The sequence below is a fragment of the Echinops telfairi genome, unplaced genomic scaffold, assembly GCF_000313985.2.
Source record: "Echinops telfairi isolate 266 unplaced genomic scaffold, ASM31398v2 ScPeMD7_7410;HRSCAF=8448, whole genome shotgun sequence".
NCBI classification, from domain to species: domain Eukaryota; kingdom Metazoa; phylum Chordata; class Mammalia; order Afrosoricida; family Tenrecidae; genus Echinops; species Echinops telfairi.
The window spans coordinates 20271864-20288192 of NW_022111310.1; the positions used below are offsets into that span (position 1 = coordinate 20271864).

The following is a 16329-nucleotide window of genomic DNA, read 5'->3' on the forward strand; positions in this document are numbered from 1 at the left end:
TCTCTGACCCAGCTGAAACTGAGGTCCAAGTCTGGCCCCTGAGCTAATGGCTCTGTCTCCCTAGGGCACCATCAGCTCCTGCTATAGCCATGAAGTCTGTGTGGCCTTCCCAAGGGCACTGCTGGAAATCACATGCTCTGTGTTACATTGACGGGGGCATGGGGGAGGGGGGGCGGGCAGCAGGAATTAATGGAGTACCAGATCTGGTCCTAAGCCTTCCCTCCCATTGTCTTGTCCTTAGTCTCCTTCTTTCCTGCCCTCCTTTCTATCCTTCTCAACCCTCTCTCTTTCCTCTCTCCCCATTTCTGGCCTCTTGCTCTTTTCTCTCCTAGAAACATTGACTAAAGGCCAAGTGTTTTTGATACATGTGGATGAGTGCCCATACAGTGACTGTGAATGCTGGGTATGTGCTGTGTGTGTGTGTGCGCGCTGTGTGTGTACTGAGCTATATGCCATTGTATGTATTACATGTACCTGGGAGTGCTGGGTGGGTGGATGTCAGTCGCAGCACGTGGTTAACAACACTGTCTGTGCAGTGTGCTTGTAGGGAGGCATCCACGTTTATGCATCTCACGTGCCTTTGTTGTTTGTCAGTGATAGGCCTCTGGGAGCGTGTAAGAGCGGTGTGTTATATGTGTGGGGTGTGCTATCCCCAGGCCTCTGTAGGTGGTGGTGGTCTGCCGTGCGTGTCTGGGTGTTTGTCATGCGCACGTGGCTGCAAATCATTGCCTTTGTTTGTGTCTTTGTTGAGTTGTACAGCGTGCACACGTCCTCGGCAGTCCCAGGCTCACAGGCGTGTGTGTGTGTGTGTGTGTGTGTGTGTGTGTGTGTGTGTGTGTGTTGTCTTTGTTGCTGCCCAGCTGTGTGACATGACTGTGTTGTGTGTTGGATTGCGCTCAGGTTGTGATTCTCCATCCTAGGTGAGTGTGTCTCTTGGTTACATGCTGTGTGGGTTGCGTAGTGTTTCTCTTCTTTTTCGGGTAGGTACCTTGTACATATTTGGTGTGTTTCCCTGTGTCTCTCTGTCTCAGCAAATTGCCAGTTTTTCTTCCCTTCCGAGTGCCCCAGCCTCTCTCCCTCCCTCGGCTGTGACCGCTCTCAGCTGACACCTCTGCTGCTCTGGCAACCCGAGAACAGCCTGGAGAAAGGTCAGCTGGCTGTCTCCTCCCTTGGCCGGGCCCCTGGCTTTGGGGACCACACTGTTGTGCGGTGTGGGAGCGCCCTCTGTTGGCTGCATGCGCCACATCTTGTCTTTTCAAACTAGCGCTTCCTCCTTGCTCCCCACATCATCCCTGCAGGGGAAGCTCTGGGTAGGGTGGCCATATTCTTCGAAGTGGGACAATTTTGAGATTTAAAGAGGGAGCTATTCACCCCAGTTGAAAAACCGGGCTTTTTCCAGGCATGTCCTAAGAGCTGGTCAGAAAGGCTTCCCTGGCAACTGTGCAGACCGCCTCCCCCTTGCTGTACATTTGCAGAATGCAGCTGGTCTTCACCGGTGCAAAGAAGAGCGAGCGACTCCCACTTGATAGTCAAGTGAGGTAGAATCTCAAACACAAGCTTACCTGATGATGTCATGGTTTCAGCCAGGAATTATTTCCCAGGGTTTCTATCCCCTCCTTTGTCTCAGGGACCCAGGATTCCAGTCCCGGAAAAATGAGGTGCTGATGACGTCTGAGGTTTCCAGGGAATAGAACAAACGCAATACTTTCTTCCTTTTGTAGAAGCACAGAGACTTGGGCTCCAGGGCTCCCTGTGCTCCAGGTATGCGCTTCTAAGAGCTAGCAGAGCCTCAACAGATGGACAAAGTGCCCCCATGGGCACACAGCACAGCGCAAGATGCCGAACAGGGCTGGCATCACTTGGCCTTGGGGGGGTCATACACATTAACTACTTCTGGACTCGTAGAAGAAACAAATCTGAGAGCCCCTGTGGATTTCTAGTGTCTTTCCTTCACCAGTACTGAAAAGGGGACCCTGGGAGCGGTTTCTAGAAACGCAGTATGACGAGGCTCCTGGAGAACAGCAGGGTGACTTGGCTTGTTGGGTCTGAAGTGTGTTTTGCAGAACATCCCCTCCCATGCAAGGTGAGCAGTCATTTTAAGGTGTGGCCAGAAAAGTTTGAAAAAGACAAGGTTTAATCCAATTAAACCAATTTCTTTCCCACAGGACAACACAAAGCTGTTTATATGATGATAGAATATGTTATGAATTTCTAAGAAGAGGGAAATTGCATGAGCAATGTTCCCCCAAGTACACAGAAAACTCATCCAGCCATTTTGTGTGTGGGGATGGGGGTTGTGGATTCAGTGGTAGAATCCTCATCGTCCATGCAGGAGTTCCAGGTTCAATTCCCAGCCAAGGCACTTCATGCTTTCAGTGGCTACCCATCTGTCAGGGGAGGCTTGGGTGTTACCTGGATGTTAAATAGGTTTTTGCCAGGAGCGCTTACAGACTAAGATGGGGTAGGATAAGAACCAGTCCAGGACAGCGCCATGCCTCACAGAGGCTCCATCCTTAGCCCATCATGGGGGTTGTCTAAGACCAGGCAGCATCTAGTTCAATTGTGCCTGGGATCAATATGAATTGAGGGCCAAGTAACACAGCAGAATACTCATGGGAGAAAAATGTAAATGTAAATGGACACATTCGGAAAGCAAGCCCCCACGTAGTATAAGTCAATTACATCCCTATGAACTACAAGAAGGTGGTCAGTGGCGGACACACATGCTTCCACATTGCTAACAACAGCCCAGTGTAACGTCATAGAATTGCAAAATGTTGCCTCTGCCCAGTCTTTCTCCCCCGGAGCTGCTGGTGGTTTCCAACTGCTGACTGTTTGGATCGACACCTAACCACTGCACCACGGGGGCTCCGTCCTAAGTGGTGTGGTAAAAGGTAAGTAAAGATATATTTATATATCCACAAACTCATAGAAACCTTGATCAAGCGAAACCAGCAACATGTAAAGCTGTTTGTTCTCTCCAGAGCCTCTGCTGAGGGCGCTGCACTTCTGCAGGGATGGTTCCACCTCTCTTAGCCTCCCCCCCAGGAATCCCGCACTCTTCCATGCAGACCCAGGCAACACGGCAGTTTGGGCATCTTCAAGGGGCTCTCGTCTCATCCTTGAGGTTCAGGGAGCAAAAAGAAGTCTGTAAGGGCAAGCTCATAACTGTGGGACAGGTGGAGTGTTTTCCCAACAGAATCCTCACAGGCCAGCCCCGGGGAACCCTTGAAGAATGAGCAGATGCATGGTCGTGGTGGAAGAAAAAAGTCCCTTAGGGTAGCTTTGCTGGCCTTTTTCTCACCAAGGTAATTTTCAAATGTCTGAAAACGTCCTCGTACCCAGCCCCGTGATCACCATGTGTCCTTTGAGAAAGTCTATTAAGATTACCCCTTGGCAATCCCTCAAAATAATCACCTCATTCCTGAGTCGGTCTCTCTGCTCTAAATGTAAGAAGCCCTTGAAAGTCACTGCTGGGAGGGGACTTCCACTTGGAAGTCACCCTAACAGGACTAAGACGTGAACAGTAATGAGAGGACGTGTATGCGCCCCTCCCCTGATCGCGGGGCCGTTCTCCAACATGCTTTGTCTGCAGTGAACCCAAAAGGGTGCCCAGATACAGGTGCCTCGATAAAGGTGGTGTCACATGGCCCCTTGTCCTCGGGATGACCTTCTCTAGTTTGGAAGCACTTTCTATAGTACTATCCTTTTGTGCTAGAAAGAACGCAGAAGGTCACTGAGCCCAACCCTTCTGTCCACCTTTGGGCCCTCCGCAGCCCCCAGTTGAAGTCCTGCTTGTACAGGGCACCCATCCATGTGTAGAGGCAAACACAGAAATGAAAAGAGGAAGGGGGGACTGATTCCAGAAGAAGCATTTACTATTGACATGCCAAGAGCAAACTCAAGTGCTCCCTAGATTTTTATTTAACCCTTCCGGCATCCGTAGGAATGGAGAGTACTACCCTCATGTGACAGCCCCAGAAAACTGGGGCTTGGGGGTCACACATGATGAAGCTGGTGAGAAAGCAAGCTGGGCTTCAAGCTCAGAATGGTCCACCATGCGGTGGGCTCATGGCATGGACACAAACCATCAAACAAACCAAAAGCTTCCAGTCGGACTGAGAAAAGGCAAGATGGCTCAGATGGTCTCACAGGTGGCCAGGAGACAAATGGGCTGACCGGGGTGGTGGGCATGGCTGCGAGGAGAGGCTGAGAAGAACCAGGCTGGGCGGGAACACAGGAAGTGCTGGAGGACAGGATTAGGGCACCATGGAAGGGCAGCGCTGCCAGCCCACGTGTTGCTGGTTCTCTGTGCCTGTGCCTGTCTCACAATGAACCTTTAGGCACTCTCCCCATCTCACCCCTCTTCCCAAGTCTCCAACAAAGGAGGGAGAGAGGCCGACTCTGGGGAACAGGAGTGCCTTGGCCGATCCCATAATTACACAAAACGGGCCCCACCCTGGGTCTGTTACCAGCTCTCCTTTTAAAACCCATCATAAAGCTCATCACACACTCCCCTTTGCTCGCGAAGCACTTTCATCTTTTCAACAACCACCGAAGGGCTTCTCCGGGCCAAGCAGTGGAGCTACAGGAAACAACAATGACCCACGTGGACGAAGTACTCTCTGGGTGCCAACATCCCCGCTAAACGCTTCACGTACATTGTCTTCCTTAAGTTTTGTGAGATACCGACTTGCCATGATTATTCCCATTGGAGGGATGAGGTGGCTGAGACTGTCCCATTTACCCAGCTTCACCCATCCAACTTCCATGAGGGAGCTGGGACTTTGACTTCGAACCCAAGCACAGAGCTACAAGAATGCGCAAGGAACGCGCTGGCCTGCCATCCAGGGAGAGGGAAAATGCAGGGTTGGGTGCAGACAGTCCAGGGTGACAACACCACATGTAGGCTGGAGGAAATCCATGGACTGGAGGCAAGGGTGGCCACTGTAAAGAGGGAGGACTGTTCTGTCCAAAGCAGATACTATATGCAAGGTTGTAGAATATAAAAATGCTTTCTCCCAGCTGTCTCCCCCAAATATATGGTAAATGATTGTCAAGTTATCTCCCTGAAGGCATCTGCCATCCAGAGCAATCAGACCCTATTGTCTGTCTGGCCATAGGTGGGGCGCACTCCCTGCTATTAAGGACAGTGGATTGCTTTCCCTGGAGAGCTCAGAATAAATCAAGCCAGCACCTCAAGGATGATCAAGGTTAGGCTGCCATCCTGAAGCTAGGATCCGCCCATCTTGTCACATGTGTACCCCTAATCCCTCCTCTTCCTATTGCATGTACATCCCTAGATCATCCCATCCCATTGCTGTATTGCCTATGGTACTATCCCTTCCTGTGACATATGTCGTTACCTGTAATCAGGGGATTTGCAAGCCCCCAACTATATATAAGCCTTGGTTAGAAAAAAATCTCTCTCCTCCTCTCGTCTCCCATCCCATGTGGACCACCAAGAGGGGCATGCTACCGTGAAATGTGTCTGACTCCTTTATTTTGCTCTCTGCTTTATTTCTCTCATTCTCTATGACTTTACTATAATCTTTATATGTTATCGCCATACAGTTGTGCCTATGGACTTGTGATATTGTTAGGGGCTGTTTACCCTGACACAAGGCTCATTACATTGGCTGTCAAATTTAATTCCTCCTTCAGCCCCCTGAGAGAGGATGGGTATACCACTTTACAGATGAGCCCAGTGGGCCTCAGAGAGGTTGCATAAGCTAAATCATAAATCCAGTTAAGTTACAGCAGTTCTCAACCTGTGGGTCACCATCCCTTTGGAGATCGAATGACCCTTGCACAAGGGTCACCCGATTCATAACAATAGCAAAATGACAGTTATGAAGCATCAACAAAAACAATTTGATGGTTGGGGGGTCACCCCCACATGAGGAACTGTATGAACGGGTCCTGGCAGGTAGAAGGTTGAGAACCACTGAGTTAGTCGGAGAGCTTTGTCAGTGAAGTTTCTCAGTCTCTGGATGGGGTGGGGGCTTTTGAAAAAGAATGGGAATGCAAGAGTCGTCCAGCTATGAGACTGTCGTGACCAGGAGGTCAGGGTAACCAGGGCAGAGCTGGGGAGAGTAAGGAGACACAAGATGGGATTTGAATCTTGGAGGTAGGGGGTGGCTTATAAATCATGCAAATATGGGGAACTTATTCTGAAGGTTACCATAGGCTTGAGAAATCTCCTCTGGACTTCTATATGAAAAACGGATTCCCTAGGCAGCAGGGGAGGAGACCAAGAGACTAGATAGGAAAACACTGCAATCACCCAGCATGACAATGAGAAGAAAGGGGTTAAGGCTGAGGTCAGGTGCCTAAAGATGACCAAACACGTGCCAGAGAAATTGTCCGTCGTTCCATCTGGTTGATGAGGAAATTGAAGCTCAGCAATTAAGTGCCAATCATTGTTGGAACTGGGATCCCAACCTTGTTCTTCCGACTCCAGAGTCCCTTTCTGAAACAGCCTGCATTTTTTCCCCTAGAACCTCCTCTCCCTGACTCACCTCACTACTCCACCATGTGATCCAGGATTGTGGACTATACATTCTGCAGCAGGTTGTAAGAACAATTTCAATGCTCACAATCACCCCCATTTTAAAAATATGCATTGAAAATATACAAAGACAAGTTTAGAAAGGCAGATAAAAATCACATTTCAGAGACATAAACAGAAAGTAGCCAAGCCAGGATTTGAACGCGGGTTCTCTGGCCCCCAAGTTCGTGCCTTGTTTGTTTGTTTCTGTTCTTCCAGGCCAATCTCTAAAGCAACACCATTGCCTCTTCTTCCCCCAAACTACCTCTACTTCTATCCGTCTGTGCCCCTCTCCCCTTGCCAAATTTGGATTTTTCAAATGGAAAAAAACCTGACCCAAGAAACATAGTATGTAATACATTCTTGGAGAAAGTTATTTTTGTCCACAGCACTTTCTCCTCCTCAGAAGACTTACAGAAGGTTCGGATCAGCAAAAAAGCAGCCTGGAAATTTCATGCTTTAACAAGTTCCAAATATTTTTGTATTATTATTTACTTATTTTCTTAGGAAGTAAATTCCACATTCGGGAGAAATTGGAGGCCAAGAACTGGCCACATTCATAGGTTTCAATTTCCTCCTAAGAAGTAAGACACCTGGAACAACCACAGCCGGCAATTACTGATCCCTTACTATGTACCCAGGGAGTCCTGGGGACACCATGGGTTAGGCACTGGCCTGCTCACTGCAAGGATGATGGTTTAAGCCCACCAACGGCCTCTCAGGAGAAAGAGGAGGCTATCTGCTCCCATAAACAGTTATTACCTCAGAAACCCAGTGGAACACTTCTAGTCTGCCCTACAGGGTCACTATGAGCTGGAATCAACAGAAGGCTATGGGTTTACTAAGCACCAAGCAAGACCTTCATTATTCAGTGATAGAATCCTCAGCTTCCAAGTAGGAGGCCCAGAGTTGAAGCCCAGCCTATTGACCTGATGTATCATCACCGTACAACTGTGAGTGGAGGCTAAGGTGTTGCTATGATGCTGAACAAGTACTAGCAGGGTTTCCTGGCTAAGATAGACTAGGAAGAAAGGCCTGAGGATTTCCAAAAGTCAACCAATGAAAATCCCAAAGATCGCAATAGGCCAATCCACACCAATCATGGGAATTGAAAGAGAACCTGATGGGGTTTCATCCCATCAGCCATAGGGTCCTCATGAGTTTCAGACCAAAGTGACAGACGGCAGGTAACAAACACTACACACCTCCTGTCACCGATACCTTGCTTAACTGTCTCAACAACCCTACGATTGTGGCACTATTATCTCAGTTTTACAGACCGGCATCATTGTCGAGGCCTCACAAGATGAAGACTTGCCCAGTGTCACACAGATGAAAAGAGATGGAGCTCGATGGTGCCCGGCTGTCAAAAGATATAGCATCTGGGGTCTTAAAAGCTTGAAGGTAAACAAGCGGCCATCTAGCTCAGAAGCAACAAAGCCCACATGGAAGAACACACCAGCCTGTGTGATCCCGAGGAGTGGAAGGGATCAGTTATCAGGCACCAAAGAACAAAACACCATATCATTGTGCGCTCACCTCCATGATACGATCACTGAAGACAAATGGGTGCATAAGCAAATGTGGCGAAGAAAGCTGATGGTGCCTGGCTATCAAAAGGTATAGCATCTGGGATCTTAAAGGCTTGAAGGTAAACAAGTGGCCATCTAACTCAGAAGCAACAAAGCCCACATGGAAGAAGCACACCAGCCTGTGCGATCACGAGGTGCCAAAGGGATCAGGCATCAGGCATCATCAGAACAAAAAATCTTGCCATAGAAAATGAGGCGAGGAGTGCAGAGTGGACAGACCCAAAGCCCATTTGTATGTCACTGGAGATCCCCTTGCAGAGGGGTCTTGGGGAGGAGACGAGCCAGTCAGGGTGCGATGTAGCAATGATGAAAAATACAACTTTCCTCTAGTTCCTAAATGCTTCCTCCCACCCCACCCCCCAATATCATGATCCGAATTCTACCTTGCAAGTCTGGCTAGACCAGAGGAGGTACACTGGTACAGATAGGAACTGGAAACACAGGGAATCCAGGGCGGATGATCCCTTCAGGACCAGTGGTGTGAGTGGCGATACTGGGAGTGTAGGGGAAGAGTGGGCTGGAAAGGGGGAACCGATTACAAGGAACTATATGTGACCTCCTCCCTGGGATATAGACAACAGAAAAGTGAGTGAAGGGAGACATCGGACAGGACAAGATATGACAAAATAATTTATAAATTATCAAGGGGAGGGAAGGGGGAGTGGGGAGGGAAGGGAAAAAATGAGGACCTGATGCCAGGGGCTTAAGTGGAGAGCAAATGTTTTGAGAATGATGAGGGCAATGAATGTACAAAAGTGCTTTACACAATTGATGTATGTATGGCTTGTGATAGGAGTTGTATGAGCCCCTAATAAAATGATAAAAAAAAGAAAAGAGTTGAGCTCAAACACAGGGTCTGTCTGACACAAAGACGTAACTTGTTCTGCGACAATTTGACACGTTTCCCTCAAAGGGTAGCTCGGTCTAGTTCTCTTTTTCCATGACTGAGTCTTTTTTTAAGTAGAAAACAAAACCAACATATTTATTCATAATTCAAACATAAGGCAGGTAAAGGGTAAGAGATGGAAATGTCAACAGTACATTCCAACCCAGCTCACTTTCTCCAGGGCTGAGAGCCCTTAGACCACAGAACCCCCGTGCCTCATCCGGTCTAGACTTTTGCTGCATCTCCGGCCACCTCTCACCTCTCACCTCGCTCTTGGGTGAACTCTGAACAAATCTCCAGTCAACACTGAGGGGTTGTCCCCCATCCAGGGAGTCTCTCCATGGCAGCCTGGGCCTCCTTCTGTGTTTCATACTCAACTAGAAGATACTCTTCAGGTAGCCTGTACACCTGCCCTGGTTGAGATGGAGAATTTTTTATTTCTTCATGAACCCCAATGACAAAGAGAGTCCAGCCTGCAATGGAGCGCAGTGATCCAGGCTCATCACTGTCCTGCCCCACCCTATGGGCATCTTCAGGCATCCGGGCTCCGGACCATTCTTCAGAACCCAAACCATGACCCTTCCTTGCCTTTACTTTTTCTTTCAATGTGTGGGTGCTCTCATCCCCATCTTCCTCCACAGCGAAACCTCTGCTCCAGCCTCACAAGGCTCCAGTACATCCGCCATCCTGCCTTCGTGGCCGCACTCGTCTATCATGACCGACTTTTTATAATCGTCTTGGTGGTACTGCCAGGAATGTCTTGAACTGCCAAGTTGGCTGCCTGGTCCTGTGAAGATTTATAGTCTCAGAAACTCGATATAAGGTTCCTATGAGTCAGAATTAACTGGATCGCTGGTTAAAAATTAAATTGTGAGTTTATTTTTAATAAAAGGGGCAGCATATACAACTGCCAAGCAGAGAGCATCTTGAATGGAACAGAGTGCATACCGCCTCTCCCACCAACTTGCATCTAAACTCCCACGATGAAAGAAATCTTCGTTGTTAAGAAAGTGAGGCCCTGGCACCTAATCCTGGTCTGCTCCGTCACTGGTGCTTGTCTCCAGACAAGCTGCCACCCTTACTGGCCCTGTCTCGGCATCAGTAAACAAGGAAGTCATAAGACAACAAGTAACCCTTCCTGATTTCACATGCTAGGGAAACAAGAGTGTCCCAGCCAATCCCATAATCCCACAAAACAGGCCCCAGCCCAGAGCAGCTACCCCCAGAAAGCTCATCCTGCATCCTCAGAGGCAATGCTGGGATAAGTTCCCAGAAGAGGGTGAAGACACTGGGCACAGAAGGAAGAACTTGGTGGGAGCCAGAAAGCTTGAACTAGGGAAGTATCTCTGACAGAGGCAGCAAGAGATAGCCCAAGTTGACAACTCTACCCTTTTATCCAAAGCAGCGGTTTTCAACCAGTGAGTCACAACCCCTTTGGGGGTCGAACAACCCTTTCACAGGGTCGCCCAAGTCATAACAGTAGCAAAATTACAGTGATGAAGTAGCAATGAAAATAATTTTAGGGTTGGGGGGTCACCACCACATGAGGAACTGTATGAAAGGGTCGCGGCATGAGGAAGGCTGAGAACCACTGATCCAGAGTCTCAATGACAAACTACAGTCCAGGTCAAATACAGCCCTGGGAAGAGTGGCCATTGGGAATTTATTAGGACCTGGGGTGGGTGGGAGAAGACAGCAAGTGACAGATTTCCAGTCATTCTGAATGTCCACAGAGAGTAGGCTCTCATGTAAAACTCAGCGGTGCAACAAGACAGCCAAGTCGGTGGCATAGGTTGGCCAGACACAAGTACAGAGCCAGGCCGGTCTTTTGCACTCTCCTTTTTGCGTGAAAACCATAAAAGATCTCAGAAATGGGAGGTGCACTTAATGGGTTTTTTTGGCACCAAGAAATTAATCTTTTTTAAACCAAGGGGAATTTTTTTTTTCCTAAAGATCTTTGGCAAACAGAAGCTAAATTGCTTCCAGACCTCATGAAAGGTATTTTGTGCAAACGAGGTGTGATTTACACTTCCTTTAATTAGTCTGAACCCTGGAAAAAGAGAGAAATAATAGAAAACAAGAGCTATGTAGAAAACAAGTCCAAACAGCCCTAAAATAACAGTTTTGTAAAAGCATCAGTTGAGGGTATTAGAAGGAGACCAGAAAAAAAAAAAAAACCCTTCTAATTCTGGGAGTGAAGCAATTACAAGTGAATTGAAGTTTGCTTGGACGCTTTTCCCTAGGGATGGGGGTGGGGAGAAAGTTTGGCAGAAAGGAAGCTTCGTGTTCTCAGAATGAGTTTCAAGTTCAGGTTGACCTTCCTTCAGTGAAGCCTCTGTCTTCTCTGAGGGCATTTGGGGTCTAGGGAGCCAGAGAATCAGGGAAGAGAGAAGACTTTCTGGAGTCTCCCTCCCCAAGAACAATATCTTCATTGTAGTAGAGCTTAAATTCTGACCACCCTGGTTTGCAAAAGGCCGTGGATGGCAAGGTACAGCCACAAATACACTTGCAGAGTGCCCACACAGATGGAGCTTCCATTGAAGGTTTTTTGATCATTAACCAAGGATGTGGATAATCTTGCCCTTAGGTGGACTGCCTTAGCAAGTGGACAGCCTCCATTCTTCTCTGGGCAGCCAAGGGAGAGGCAGTCTCTTTCTTAGGGGCTTGCCCAGGTGTGTCTTTGATGGAGGTCACCATGCTGGGGATGGTTGGGGGATCACATAGTCATGATCATGCCCTATCAATCAGTCTCACCCTGATTGCCTTGATCATAAGGCCCTGGACCAACTTTGTAAGCCCTTTGATCTAACAGAGTACAAGTCCCAATCTGCTTCTGTAGCCCCACCTGTAACTGTGACCTGCTACCAATAATGTTTTGTGCTGGTTGTTTTTGCCCACCCAGGCTCTTTTTAAAGCTTGGTCTCTCAATGAACCCTCGGATGCCATTTCAACCTAGTGTTGGTACAAAAAAGGGGGTCTCATAGATAATATCTTTATAAATGACATCTTAGGGGAAAACAGAGACCCCGTTTCATGTATAATTTTAAAAGAATATTAACTCTTAAAAGAGACAGACATATCACCTGGATGAGGGAGGCAACCATCTACTTTTAGCGTAGCACCTAATCCAGTTGATGTTGTCTTTGCATCTGCATATTACATAATTCAAGTCCATCTCACCCCATCTCTGCAAACTAGGGAAGTTGGGTGAGATGATCTCTGCTCAGGCCCTTGTTCTGGCCCACGTGTGCCAACTGGATCATGATCACCTTCCTTCACCAACTCTTGGCTTCTCCCAGCTCATGTATCCTCTGCTTCCTTGTCTGGACTAAACCGCAGACTGAGCCCAGGAGTCCTGGGAAGGGTGTATGTATATTAGAATAATATTGGACCTAGCCAGAGTGGCATCTGGTGTGAATTTAAGCTTTACCCATACCATCCATCTGGCTAGCCTTATGGGTAAGAGAGATTAAACCCCAAAATTATCACAATACCTTTTGGGGGAAAATAAATAGGTCATGTAGGGTAATTTTTGTTTTGTTTTTATTTTAATCATTTTATTTGGGGCTCATAGAACTCTTATCACAATCCATACATATGTCCATTGTGTCAAGCACATTTGTACATTTGTTGCCATCGTCATTCTCAAAACATTTGCTTTCTACTTGAGCCGATGGTATCAGCTCCTTATTTTTCCCCCTCCCTCATGAACCCTTGATAATTTATAAATTATTATTTTGTCATATCTTACAATGTCTGATGTCTCCCTTCACCCACTTTTCTGTTGTCCATCCCCCAGGAGGAGGTTATATGTAGATCCCTGTAATTGGTTCCCCCTTTCCACCTCACCCTCCCTCCACCCTACTGGTATCACCACTCTCACTACTGGTCCTGAAGGGTTCATCTGTCCTGGATTCCCTGTGATTCCAGTTCCTATCTGTACCAGTGTATATCCTCTGGTCCAGCCGGATTTGTAAGGTGCAATTGGGATCATGATGGTGGGGAAGGGGGAGAGGAGCATTTAGGAACTAGAGGAAAGCTGTATGTTTCCTCGTTGCTCCTATGGGGTAATGTATGGAGCACCCCGAGTCCTGAAGGTGGGCAGGACTTTATTCTGCACAATGTAGAGAATGAGGGAGGGTCCAGGGGACTCCCTATACAGCATACCGTGGGGGAAACTGCTTTCCCAGGAAAAGATGAATCATAGTGGCAACAGCTGGAATTTATTGAACATCTAGTATGTGCCACACCCTGATGTAATACATTATACTTTACATCTTGTTTCTCAGTACATTCTCTCTCTCTCTCTCTCTCCCACACACACACACACACATGCACACGCACACACAATGAGAGAGGAAGAGGGAGCTCCATTATCCATTATCACTTAGATAAAAACAATGAGATGAAAACTTCAGTCTTGCACCCAGTGTTATTTGGATGAAAAGTGCAGAAAGGGATTTCAAACCTCAACCTGACTGATTCCAAGCCTGTGGTGGGCACTTCATGCTCATCTATCCAGCTGCTTTTTGTTTTTGTTGGTGGTGGTATTGTGTCTTCCAATAGTCATTCATTCATCCATCCATTCATGCTACGGACATTCCTGATCCTCATCTTGTGCATGGAACTACAGTAAACACAAGGAAGCATGTGGATGGATCCATCAGAACGTTGATCATTTGGCTGAAGTAACCAAGAACCAGAATCAGGAGGTTAGGAAAAGTGATCTGTAAAATCGAAACAGCTTAGGTTGGTTTCTAATCCCTCTGTGATCTGGGCCCAGGCTGGTTGCCTGCTGACTTCTTTTATGCAATATTATTTGTTAACTGCTCACTGCATGTATGACAGACACTGTAGTAGGGTCTTGAAATGCAATGTTGAACGACACAGACTTAGTCTCTGTTCTCCTGGAGCTCTTATGTCCCACAGGAGAGTGAAGCCATCACACTGATACTGGATTCCGTGTTCTCTCAAGCTTTGGGTGGGATAGCCCCACGCCATGCGGGAATTCCCCCATCCTGCAGAGGTTTTCAGTCTAACCATGGTGCTTTCACCGTGGAGCCATGTGATGGTCGGTGTGACTTTTCACAGCGTGATTTGTCCTACTAATCAACTAAAAATACCTGGCTTTCTAAAGAAAGAACTATCTGCCTGCTCCTACAAATAAACTTATTTCATCTCAAAATAGTCTTTTTTAACAGGCGAAAACGTCTTGCTCTCTAACATGATGGCCTCTCCCCTGCAGCAGTCACTGCACTTCAAGTTGTTTATCTATCTGCCCAGCATGGAAGGAAGACCGTAGAGGAGTCGATGCAACTTAATTGTGGTACTGGAGAAGAAGATTGAAACTACCATGAACTGCCAAAAAACAAACCAATCTCTATCGGACGAAGTACGGCCAGAGTGCTCAGTAGAGGCAGGGATGGCAAGACTTTATCTTACGTACTTTGGACATCTTGTCAGGAGAGACCAGACCCTGGAGAAAGACATCGTGTTTGGTGCAGTGGAGGGATGTGCAAAGGAGGAAGACCCTCAAGGAGATGGACGGACACAGTGGCTGCATCAATGGGCTCAGACGTAGGAACAATTGTCAGGCTGGTACAGGACTGTGCAGTGTTTTGTTCGGTCATGCACTGGGTCGCTATGGGTCCGAGGGGACCTGATGGCACCTAACAACATAACCACAACCCAACGTGGTTCAACATCCTGCGAGGGCAGAGCTGACAAGCAGGTCTTCTTTCTTCCTCACTGAATTCCCAGCACTTGGTAGACTGCTTGAAAGTGTGGAGAAATTCAGTCAATGTGTTGGGTAGACGGAATCACCCTTACTTACACACAGAGACGGCGGCCGGCCTAGATGGCTCTCCATTCCCTATTCCAGTATGGAATAAAATGCCTGAAGGGAGCAGCAGGGCCACAGAGCTGGTTGGTAGCTTAACTGAATCAGAACCACCGAGTCTGGCTCTGGACTCCAGCTGTGCCGCACCCACTCATAAACCCCGAGTCTGGACTGGCCGGGAAGGTAAGGACTCTGGGAAAAGCGTACATGGCTGGCAGCAGAGTCTTCCAGCCTTGGCTCTATCTGAATTTACATCATCACAGAGTCCTGATGGGGGCTGCTCCAGAGCTCCAGGAACCCTTCTGGTGGGAGAAGCCCTGGCCTTCCCCCAAACCAGAGATCCAATCACTCTCTGTAGGCCAGACTCTCCAAAACATTGCACCCTATTATGTCTCAATCACCAAATTTTGCCCACTGTATCTCAAAATCACATCTGTGAGCCCAATCACCCAAGTAAGGGGAGGGAAAGTCTTAGGCCTCTCCAAGCAAAGTAAGTGTGACCTAACCAGGTGGCTAGGACTAGGTCTCACTCAGGAAGAAGTCGGAGAGAATGGGTGGGTCCTTCGCTGCAGGACAACGTCCAGGGAAACTTGAGTGGTGTTCTCCTCCAGAGCCAGTGTGTCTCTCCAGCAAGAAGCTGAGGGATGGCCCTGGCTTTAGGGGAGAATGCGGTGAAGAGGACCGGTCTCTCCTCGTCCCTAATCCCTGGGTTAATCTTCAGGTGCCCAATGAATAAGCTTCCTGCCCGGGTGCACAGAATTTAAGAGGATAATTGCAATGGCTCAGTTATACACCAGGGATGAGGGAAAACATCTTCTTCTTGAGCCAGGCACGGCCTTTTCTAGATCTCGAATTCCCCATACTTAAATTGGGGACTGATTGAAAACTAACCCGAATGATCTCCACAATCGTAGTTCTATAGTCGAAAGGCAGCTTGGCATTCCAAAAAGGGTAGGGATCTGAAAAATCAGCACGTGCACAGTTTTTTTGGGGGGCTCTTTTGTTGGGGAGCCCTGGTGGGACAAAAGATCTTCCATGGTGCTGTCCAGATCGATGAGTGCTAGCCTGCGAGCTGGAAGGGTAGCAGTTCAAACCTACCTGCCATCCCATGGGAGGATGAGGAGGCTGGTGCTCCTTCTGCAGGGGCACAGAGTCAGAACGTACTCAGTAGGCATGGTTTGGGGGTTGATTTGATTATTTAGGTTTGGTGGTTCAAAAATTAAGCTCTTGGCTACTAACTGAAAGGTTGGAAGTTTAAACCCACTCAGCAGTTCAACCTCCGTGCTTCCATGAAGACCACGGCCCCTCCACTCAAGTACTCCCTCAACACAAGAATACTTTCTTCTAGTAAATTGGCATTCTTTGATGCTCACCTTCCTGACACAACCGCTGAAGACAAAGCGGGTGAATAAGCAAATGTGGTGAAGAAAGCTGATGGTGCCCAGCTATCAAAAGATATAGC

General features: G+C 47.9%; 1 protein-coding gene and 1 pseudogene across 1 annotated transcript in view; both read right to left on the reverse strand.

The window, feature by feature from the left end:
* Positions 1-16329, reverse strand: part of ASTN2 (astrotactin 2) — a 1157183-nt gene that overhangs the window by 163134 nt on the left and 977720 nt on the right. The gene's annotated exons all lie outside the window — the stretch shown is intronic.
* On the reverse strand, positions 9222-9714 carry LOC115871867 (annotated as a pseudogene).